The sequence below is a fragment of the Triticum dicoccoides genome, chromosome 2B, assembly GCF_002162155.2.
Source record: "Triticum dicoccoides isolate Atlit2015 ecotype Zavitan chromosome 2B, WEW_v2.0, whole genome shotgun sequence".
Classification (NCBI taxonomy): Eukaryota; Viridiplantae; Streptophyta; class Magnoliopsida; order Poales; family Poaceae; genus Triticum; species Triticum dicoccoides.
This window is the reverse complement of record NC_041383.1, coordinates 685,056,409-685,066,025: the sequence shown is the minus strand read 5'-3', so window position 1 is coordinate 685,066,025 and position 9,617 is coordinate 685,056,409.

The window sequence follows — 9,617 nt, the reverse complement described above, 5'->3', positions numbered from 1 at the left end:
GTGCCTTTCTCAATGGCAAAATTGAAGAAGAAGTGTATGTTGCACAACCACCTAGCTTTGAAGATCCAAAATCTCGGTGTTCTAGGAATGGGGGTACCCAGACTTGCCTGCCTGCAGCCTGCGGCGTGGCTTAAGGAGTGGCCCAGTACGGCCCACCTTCATCAACACATGCTCAAGACCCTCGCGAGGGGCCAAGCCTCGCGGGGCGGACGACAGGAAGCTTCCTCAGGCACGGCCTCGTCAGGTTGGCTCGTGAGGGGGCAGAGAGATCAAGGTGGGGTACCTCACGACGTGCCCATGATGCAAGCCATGACGACCGAAGCCAGGCGGGCGCCGGCCTGCGCAGAGTCCTTGTTTCCTCTTTGGTGCAAAGGGGGAAAGCGCAGGCAAGGGTATCAAGCAAAGGCAACCATTTCGGTGCAACAAGACCAAGACCAGCAGAACGGCAGGATGGAGGTCATCGTGGAGCCCAAGCCGGCGTCATCATCAGAGCCTTTGGCAGGCAAGGACCAACTTTAGTCAGGATAAGTGTACTAGATGTTCCCCTTCAAAATGGCCAATTGTTGGCGCCCTTCTCGTTCAATATTTGGGAAGAGGACCAGGGCCTTGCTCTATAAATAGGACTAGCCACTCTCAAGAGAGGGGGATCGAACAGTCGAGCCTTAGCCAGAACCACCCACACAAGAACACCCCTCGCAAGGCTGTTCTTCCTTTGTATTGTTCATCATCAGCCCCTGAGGCAGTCCACCACACCACAAACTAGAGTAGGGTATTACACCACAATGGTGGCCCGAACTAGTATAAACCTCGTGTCGCTTGTGCTATTCTTCGTGTAGATTAGATCCTTTGCGAGGCGACGAGACACGAGTTGGTAGAGGGAGTGATCTCCGCGCGCACCCCAGAGTTCGAACCTTAAAGGTCTACCGGAACCCAAAATCCGACATTTGGCGCACCAGGTATGGGTGTGCCGGAATCTGCCTTCCGCCGCCTTGTGTTTCGCCGTCCGTCGCGTCCATGTCTGACGCTCGTCGAGCCCGCGCTAAGCGCTGGGCTGCTCTCGCCACCCGCGTCGCCCAGATGGCTCCCATCGGCGGATGCCCCCGCCGTTCCCCGTCGCCTGCCGTCAACGCCGCCACCGGCTCGGTGGGGAACAAGCAACAGGCGTCGTCCCTGCATCCTTCGGTGCGGCGAGAAGGCCGCACCGCCACCCCGTCACTGACTCAAGCCGGTTCATCGTCCCACGCCCATCGCGCTCCTGCGGACGCGCACGCCGCGCTGCTCCTTGCGCGGGAGCTTCTGCACTACCGTCCCGTCGACGACCTCTACGACGATTGGCTCGCCCGCATCACCGAGCTCGTCAGCGCCGCCGGGGGCTCCCCTGCACCGTCCCTCTCGCTGCACCGCCCCCCGCCCTGCGCGGGCAACGCAGCTCCGGAGGCGCCTCAGCCACCTCCCCCTCAAGAAGGCGCCCTGGCCCCGAGGCATGCGGCCACAGGATGGGACCCACTCCGTTTAGAACTCGCACAACAAGAGAAGAGCTGCCAAGAGATCCCTCGTCCTCAAGAAGCTGCCCGTGTGCTCCCCGCACCGACACGTTATGACCGCGCTCCTGCTCAAGCGCGCCAAGACCCCGTGCTGCTCCTGGCGGCAGCGCGCGGAGACCTCCAAGAACAAGCTCTTCGTCACCAAAGGTCTCCCGTGGCCACTGCAGGCTGCCGTGCTTTCACCGCCGAGCTGAATGGCATGGCCTGGCCGGGCAAGTTCAAGCCAGACCTGCCCCCGTGCTACGATGGTACGGCCGACCCCGCGGAGTTCCTGTAGCTCTACGAGCTGGGCATCGAAGCCGCCAATAGGGACGAGAAGGTCATGGCGAACTGGTTTCCCATGGCACTCAAGGATGGTGCCCGCACCTGGCTCCTGAACCTGGCTCCTGGCATGATTTCCTCCTGGGACAGGATGTGCACTCGCTTCATCGCCAACTTCTAGGGCACTCGCGACCAGCCCCCGGCCATGAGCGACCTGTGCTGCATCAAGCAGCAGCCAGGAGAGACCCTGCAAAAGTACATCCAGCGCTTCAACAACCTCACCTCAAGATCCCCAGGGTGACTGAGGAGGCCATCATCTCAGCCTTCTCCGACAGCGTGCGAGACATCAAGATGAAAGAGGAGCTAGCAATCCATGAAGACCTGTGCATGTCCCTGGAGCTGTTCAATTTGGCGACCAAGTGTGCCAGGGCTGGGGAAGGGCGTCTCTCCCTCCTCGAGCTTCCGGCTGCCAATCCCGAAAAGAAGAAGCCCAAGGTCAAGGACGTGAAGCGCAAGGGAGCTGCTATGCTGGCAGCAGAGCCAGACACCAAGCGAGGCAGGGATCAGCCTGAGTCATCCAAGGGCAGCCCGTACTGTGTGTACCATGACCTCCACACCCACAACATCAATGAATGCTAAGATCTCAGGGTTGTGCAAGATGTGCGTGCCGGCCGACGCCCCGAGCGCAACGACCAGGGCTATGGCCGAGGAGGAGGAAGAAGTGGAGGACGATGGGAAGACCGTGGCCCTCGCCAAGGGTGGCATGACCGACCTCGCGGGGACCGCTAACAGGACCAGCCTTGCGAGGGAGGTTGGAGGGATCGGCCTCGCAAGGATCGCCCACAAGGCAACGCAGGCCTCCCTCCTCTGCCACCTCAGCCAAGGAGGAATGAAGACCATCATCAGGACGAAGGGGCTGGGGGCTTCCAGGAGCCGCGTGCAATCGCTTGCATCTTGGGCGGCGCACAGGCCCCAGCCCCTCTGCGCATCTTCAAGCAGTTTGCTCGCGAGGTGAATGCAGTCCTCTCCAAGCTTGAGGCCACGCGCCCTCTCAGGTGGTCGGCGTGTGCTATAACATTCAGCTCTGTGGATCAGTCAAGTGCGCAGCCACGGCCGGAGTCCTCCCGATGCTTTGCTCCCTGATCATCAGCAATGTGCAAGTCACCAGGACCCTCATCGATGGCAGAGCAGGACTCAACGTCCTGTCCGTCGAGACGTTCAACAATCTCCAAGTGTCATACAATCAGCTTCAACCAACCAAGCCTTTCTCAGGAGTCACTGATGGTTCCACAGTTCCGATAGGGCAAGTCCACCTTCCTGTCACCTTTGGGCCGTGCGACAACTACCACACTGAGCTCATCGAATTTGACGTCGCCCACATTCGCCTGCCATACAATGCCACCCTAGGGTACCCAGCTCTGGCCAAGTTCATGTCCTCAAGATGCCCGGAAGCGGTGGAGTCATCCCAGTGCCTTGTGAGGAGAGGGATGCAGTGTGTTCCCTTGAGCGAGCTTTCCAAGCCGCGTCAATCGAAGACCCAGATCACAGGAGCGGAAGACTTCCTGAGGCAGTCCCTAAGAAGAAGAAGACATCGCCTGGTCCGAGCCCTCCGGAGGTGGGCCCCTCAGGATCCGCGCCCATTCAAGGGGCGCCTCCTTCTGTCGCATAGGAAGGCGCGCCCGGTGCCCTCCTCAGGCAAGGCTCGGGGGCTCTCTCCTGGAGGGCCATCGACTTTGCCAAGATCACGAGGGAGGCGCTTGGGCACCACTTGGAGGCATACTTCAAAGCACGTTTCCCTCAGGAAGGAACAAGGCAAGGAGGGCCAAACCCTCGGTAATTCATGAGCGAGATCATTCAGGAGCTGCAGGAGTCAAGAGTCATGAGTGGCAGCCGCCGCTTACCCGCTGTAGCTCCCCATCTAGGCGAGGATGGTGGGCTGCGCGTGTGCATCGACGTACCAGGGCTCAACCGAGCTGCCTCTCAGGAGCGCTTCTAGCCCTCACGCGTGGGACGCTGTGAAGGTCCTCCCCACAGCTATATTCGCATGCCTTTCGGCCTGCCGAACGCGGCTGCTACATGTCAGCGCCTCATGAGGAGCATTGTGGAGGCTCAGGAGTTCAGGCATTCCGTAGTCCTGGCAGAGATGGAGAAGGCCCTTGAAGAGCCGCCAGCACCTCCGGAGCCCCCCGAGGCTCCTGGGCCTAGGGGCTCTTGAGGATCGGTTTCCGCAGTGCGAGTCGTCAGCTACTTCAGCATCCCTTCATCTTCAACATCAACAGGTGACATCCTTCGAGTTTCATTTTTAGCTGGGAGCGCCCCAGGGCTGCATCATTCCCAGGCCGCGTGGATCCGTCCCTGCGGCATGTATCCCTTTTGTTCATGTCTTTAGATTACCTTGTTGGGGGCGCCCCTCGGGCTGCATTATCCCCAAGCCGCTCGGGCCTGACCCAGCGACATGTATCTCTCTCGCGTTTATCCAGGTCATGCATTTGACCTGCCACGTTTATTACTTGATGCCTGTGGCGACACCCTTCTTCCCTCATGCCAGCCGCTTGCACGTTAAAAGGGGCGTACCTGAGCATCGCGACTCATGGACTCTTACTGGATCTCCAGCCCTCACCTCCTCGCCTTGTCCACGGCATCGCGACCTAGCATACCAGCGACGGTTGAGCTCACTCGAGGGCCGGACCTGAGGACGTAGAGCGTCGACATCTAACCAAATTTGCAGGAGCACATTACGAACAAAGGCCCAGAGCCAGGCGCAACCCGCCTTGAGGTAGGGCCCTGTGAGTCCCGCACTGGCTCACGGGTGCCCAGATACACCTCGCCAAGCCCTACTGTGCCAGCCACGTGTCAGGGCGGGGCTGTACACGCCCCGGGGGCTCCTCCCGGAGGGGAGCCCCTCCCACGCACCAGTGGAAGCACCATGCTCCATGCTGGCTGATGACACTGCTGAGGAGCGGCTATGCCCGTACACATACGGAAGCGCTATGCTCCGCGCTGATGATAAAAAACTGAGGGTGGCCCCTGGCCGCATCAACCTCAGGGAGCCTGGAGCTCAGTGTCCGGCCCTATCGTAACGCCTCCCCTCGGGAGTACCGCGCGAGGGGGCTGGGCACGGGGGCTACGCCTGGGTCACGCCCAGACGCACGCCACCCAGCCAGGCCCCTCGGGCCTGGTTCGTCGTGCGCCCCTCCCCAAGCGGAGCCAAGGTATGAAGGCTGTTTGAATGTCAAGGGGGACTCCTGAGCATCGCGACTCAGGAGCCTAACTGGTCACCTAGCCCCTCACCCCTTAGTTCCGAAAGGCTAATGGCGGTTGAGGTATGCACGGGGCCGGGCCCTGCCGACATAGAACGGTAAATCCACTGCTACACCTCCCCTCTCTACTTGCTGTTCGCGTGTCAAGGGGTACTCCTGAGCATCGCGACTTAGGAGCCTAACTGGTCATGTAGCCCCTCACTCCTTGGTCCCTCCTGGTTTCCGGTCGGGACTAATGGCAGCTAAGGTGTGCGCGGGGCCGGGCTCTGCCGACATAGAACACAAGCAAGTAGGAAGGAAAAGCGCAAATCTCAAGGAATTCTAAAGCAAATATAACAGTCCATAGGTTGTCTTCACAACGCCAAACACAAGTTTAAATGCCTCCACGAGGCATGATGCATGTTTCAGGAACTGAAACAGAACAGGAGCTGTGAAGGGGTCACTTTCCGGTGGTGCCATCGCTGGTGGTGGAGTTGCGCTGGGTGGCTTCACCTCACGGAGCCCCAGGGTTGGCAGCGTCTCGCCCTGGCTTGGTGCTGAAGGTGCGGAACTTCGCCAGCAGGGCTTCTGCTCGACCCTTCACCGCCTCAGCGGCGGCAGCAGCAAGCTCATCGCTCGCAGGCTCCAGCAGGCTGTCAAGATCAACGTTGGGGTCGTGAAGATAGACGTGGGTGAAGACACACGCAAGTGCTGCAAAGGAAAGGACACGCGCCTCGGCCTCGGCTGTGGGGCCAAGGCTGATGGCGACATCTTCAAGTGCGCGGACCAGGAAGGGAAGCAACTTGGCGGGGCCATCCTCGATGCCGGCCAACGGTTTTTCCTGGCCGCCATCATAAAGCATCTTCAGCGAGGCGCGAGCCCTCTCCTCCAGCTTCGCGAAGGCCACGCGGTCCTCGGCCAGGACCCTCGCCTTGCCGTCCAGCTCGATCCTCTTCGCCTCCAACGCCTGCTTCAGCGTATCCAATCGGCCATGGTGTTCATCAAGCTCTGCGTCCCGGTCCTTAGCGGCAGCCTCACGAGCCTTCATCTCCTCCTCCTTCCCCTGGTGGTCATGGACCTCCTAGGCAAGCTGGTCGTGTAGACCTTGCAACTGGCTCTCCAGCACCTTGCAGCGGCCCCGGACATCCGCAACCTCACCCAAGGTGGCGTCGCGAGCGGCCTTGGCTTGAAGGATGGCCTGCTTCTCCTCGTCACAGGCCGTCGCGGCCTGAACCAGCGTCGCCCGAACTAAAGCATCAGAGCGGACCCAGCCAGAGGCCAGCTCCAGGCGCCCGACCACCAGGCGAGGGTCGGCGCACTGAAGATCTTCTCATAGCCGGTCCAGCTCGGCAGCAGCACGATCCAAGACAGTGGAAGGAGTCGGAGAAATGGCGGTTGACGGAGTACGAGGGGAAGACGACAGCGTGATCACAACACCATGTGTCGGGGCCTTCTGAGCCCCGGCGGCTGCAGTAGTGGCATCAGGCAGGGACGCACCGGGAGTCACCTGGGCCACGGGGGCTGAGCTCACACCAGCACGCCCCACCTAGCCTCGCGAGGATGACAGGGCAGGGGAGGCTCGGGCCTCGCCACCTCCTTCTCCCGCAGGTGGAAGCATTGCCCCAGGCGAGGCCTCGGGGGCCCCCTTCAGCCTTTTCGCCGCAGGCACCGGCCTAGCCAAGGAATATGGACATCAAGCCCCAGCAATAGGAGCAGGAAGCAAAACGAAAATCAAGCACTTACTGGTCATCAATCATGGACTCAAGAAGCCTCCGACCGAACTTGAAGCCCGAGAGCCGGCTGCTGGGATCAGCCTCAGGAGATTCGGCAGCAGGAGGCACGTCAGAGGAATAGAAGTTGGCTTTAGACCGCCTTGGAGCCGGAGCAGGCCCGCAGAGAACCAGCCCCGTCCTATCCTTCAGGATCAGGGGCGAACTCTCCCCGCCTCGCTCGTCGCCATCCTCGTCGTCGTCCGGCATCAGGCGGAGGGCACGGGACCTGCGCGTGGGGGAGGGTCTTCCCCGACTCCCCGTCGGTCGCCTCGGAGTCGGACTCCTCTTCCTCCCCCTCTTCTTCCTCCTACCTGCCAGAGTCGCTGGAAGATACGTTCACCGTCGCCAGGGCCGCCAGATCCTCGGGAACCTTCGTAGGCACAGACCCCTCCCCGTTGAAGGCGGCCATGGAATTCACCACATGCTCCCAGTCATCCCGAAGGAACAGGGGCACAGGAGCACCCTTCAGTCTCGCCACGTCTCCCCCATCCAAGGCATGGAGGACCGTGGCCAAATCTTCGTCGGCCAAGGCTGCGGAGCTCGGGCGGAGGGCGACATCGGCTTCCCCGAGCCTCCATAGTGGGAGCGATTATTCTCGAAGCTGAGCCACCCGATGCTCCAGGAACTCCCTCAGGAGCGACGCCCCGGTCAACTTCGCAGTCGCCATGTTGCCCGGCCATAGGTCCGCGTCCATCCTCTCTAGTACCGACTTCACGCGAGGATCGACGAGCTCTACATGGGACCAAGTGTCAATAGCCTTAGGCTGCCTCGTAGGCAGCACTAGCCGAGGGTGGATGCGCCCCGCATCCACCATGACCCACTTGCTCTGAAAGCCTTCGATCCTCTTCCCGGGCTTCGAGATGGCATTGGAGCTGGAGTACGTGACAAAGCTCGCGCACGCGGTGATGGAGCCGCGAGAAACCCGGAGGTAAAAGTAGTGGCGCAACAAGGCCACAGAGGGCCTTCCCCGACATGAGCCTCGCAATAATAGGCGAAAATCGCCAGAAGAAGAACAGAGTTGGGGTGGAGGTGCAGAGCCTGGAGATTGTACTAGCGAAGAACAGAAAGGAAAAACTCAGAAAAGGGAGGCACCAGACCGGCGGCGATGGCGATCACAAAGAGTGGGTAGAAGGTGCTCCGCTTATCCTCAGGCAGGGCGGAGCCGCCCTTGAACACGGCCGCCCCCACGTTACCCTGCGCTGCCATCATCAGGCGCGTGACAGCGAGGTTCTTCTCCGACACGTTTGGAGGATCCAGAGCGGGCGAGTACCAGGATCCGACCGGAGTCTGACGAGGCGCCATGGCTCGCTAGGATGCGGGGTTGAAGCAGATCTGGGGGATTTTGGGAGCAAGAAGAAGGAGAGCGAGAAAGGGGATCTGAGACAAATGACTGGTGAAGGCAAAGAAGGTAAGACTTGCCTGGGGCCGCCATCTTTTCAAGTCGTGCGGTTGCCGATGCGTCGTGGGGAAGTGGGAACACCCACGTCCAATCAACCGCCATGCGGCGCCCAAGGCCGCAGGCTGTTGGGGCTCGCGGTGCTTCGCACTTGCCCCTTCGCTTCTCTGCTAAGCCAAGTCCGGGCGTGCCTTGGGCCCGAGGGCTACTGTCGGCGTTCTGGGAACGGGCGTACCTAGACTTGCCTGCCTGCGGCCTGCGGCGTGGCTCAAGGAGTGGCCCAGTACGGCCCATCTTCATCAACACATGCTCAAGACCCTCGCGAGGGGCCAAGCCTTGCGGGGCAGACGACAGGAAGCTTCCTCAGGCACGGCCTCGTCAGGCTGGCTCGTGAGGGGGCGGAGAGATCAAGGCAGGGTACCTCACGAGGTGCCCATGACGCAAGCCATGACGACCGAAGCTAGGCGGGCGCCGGCCTGCGCAGAGTCCTTGTTTCCTCATTGGTGCAAAGGGGGCAAGCGTAGGCAAGGGTATCAAGCAAATGCAACCATTTCGGTGCAACAAGACCAAGACCAGCAGAACGGCAGGGTGGAGGTCATCGTGGAGCCCAAGCCGGCGTCATCATCAGAGCCTTTGGCAGGCGAGGACCGACTTTAGTCAGGATAAGTGTACTAGATGTTCCCCTTCAAAATGGCCAATTGTTGGCGCCCCTCCCGCTCAATATTTGGGAAGAGGACTAGGGCCTTGCTCTATAAATAGGACTAGCCACTCTCAAGAGAGGGGGATCGAACAGTCGAACCTTAGCCAGAACCACCCACACAAGAACACCCCTCGCGAGGCTGTTCTTCCCTTGTATTGTTCATCATCAGCCCCTGAGGCAATCCACCACACCACAAACTAGAGTAGGGTATTACACCACAATGGTGGCCTGAACTAGTACAAACCTCGTGTCGCTTGTGCTGTTCTTCATGTAGATTAGATCCTTTGCGAGGCGACGAGACGCGAGTTGGTAGAGGGAGTGATCTCCGCGTGCACCGCAGAGTTCGAACCTTAAAGGTCTGTCGGAACCCGATATCCGACACGAAACATCCTGAGATGGTGTACAAGCTCAAAAAGGCACTATATGGCCTCAAACAAGTTCCTCGCGCTTGGTATGACATGCTCAAAGACTTATTTAAGAGCAAAGGCTTCAAACCTGGTTCTCTAGATCCAACACTCTTCACGAAGTGTCGGAGTAATGGGCCACGGGTAGCCTAACCCGAGTCCCTAAGCCTTTCAAGACTTTGGGCCGGCTTCGCCCCACGAGGCTCCAGAATGGAGCGCCGCCTTCTAGTGGCCGGCTGGCTCAACAGTCGGCTGCCCGAAGACGGCCGAGCGCCAGCAGACGGCACCAAGATGGGCCGAC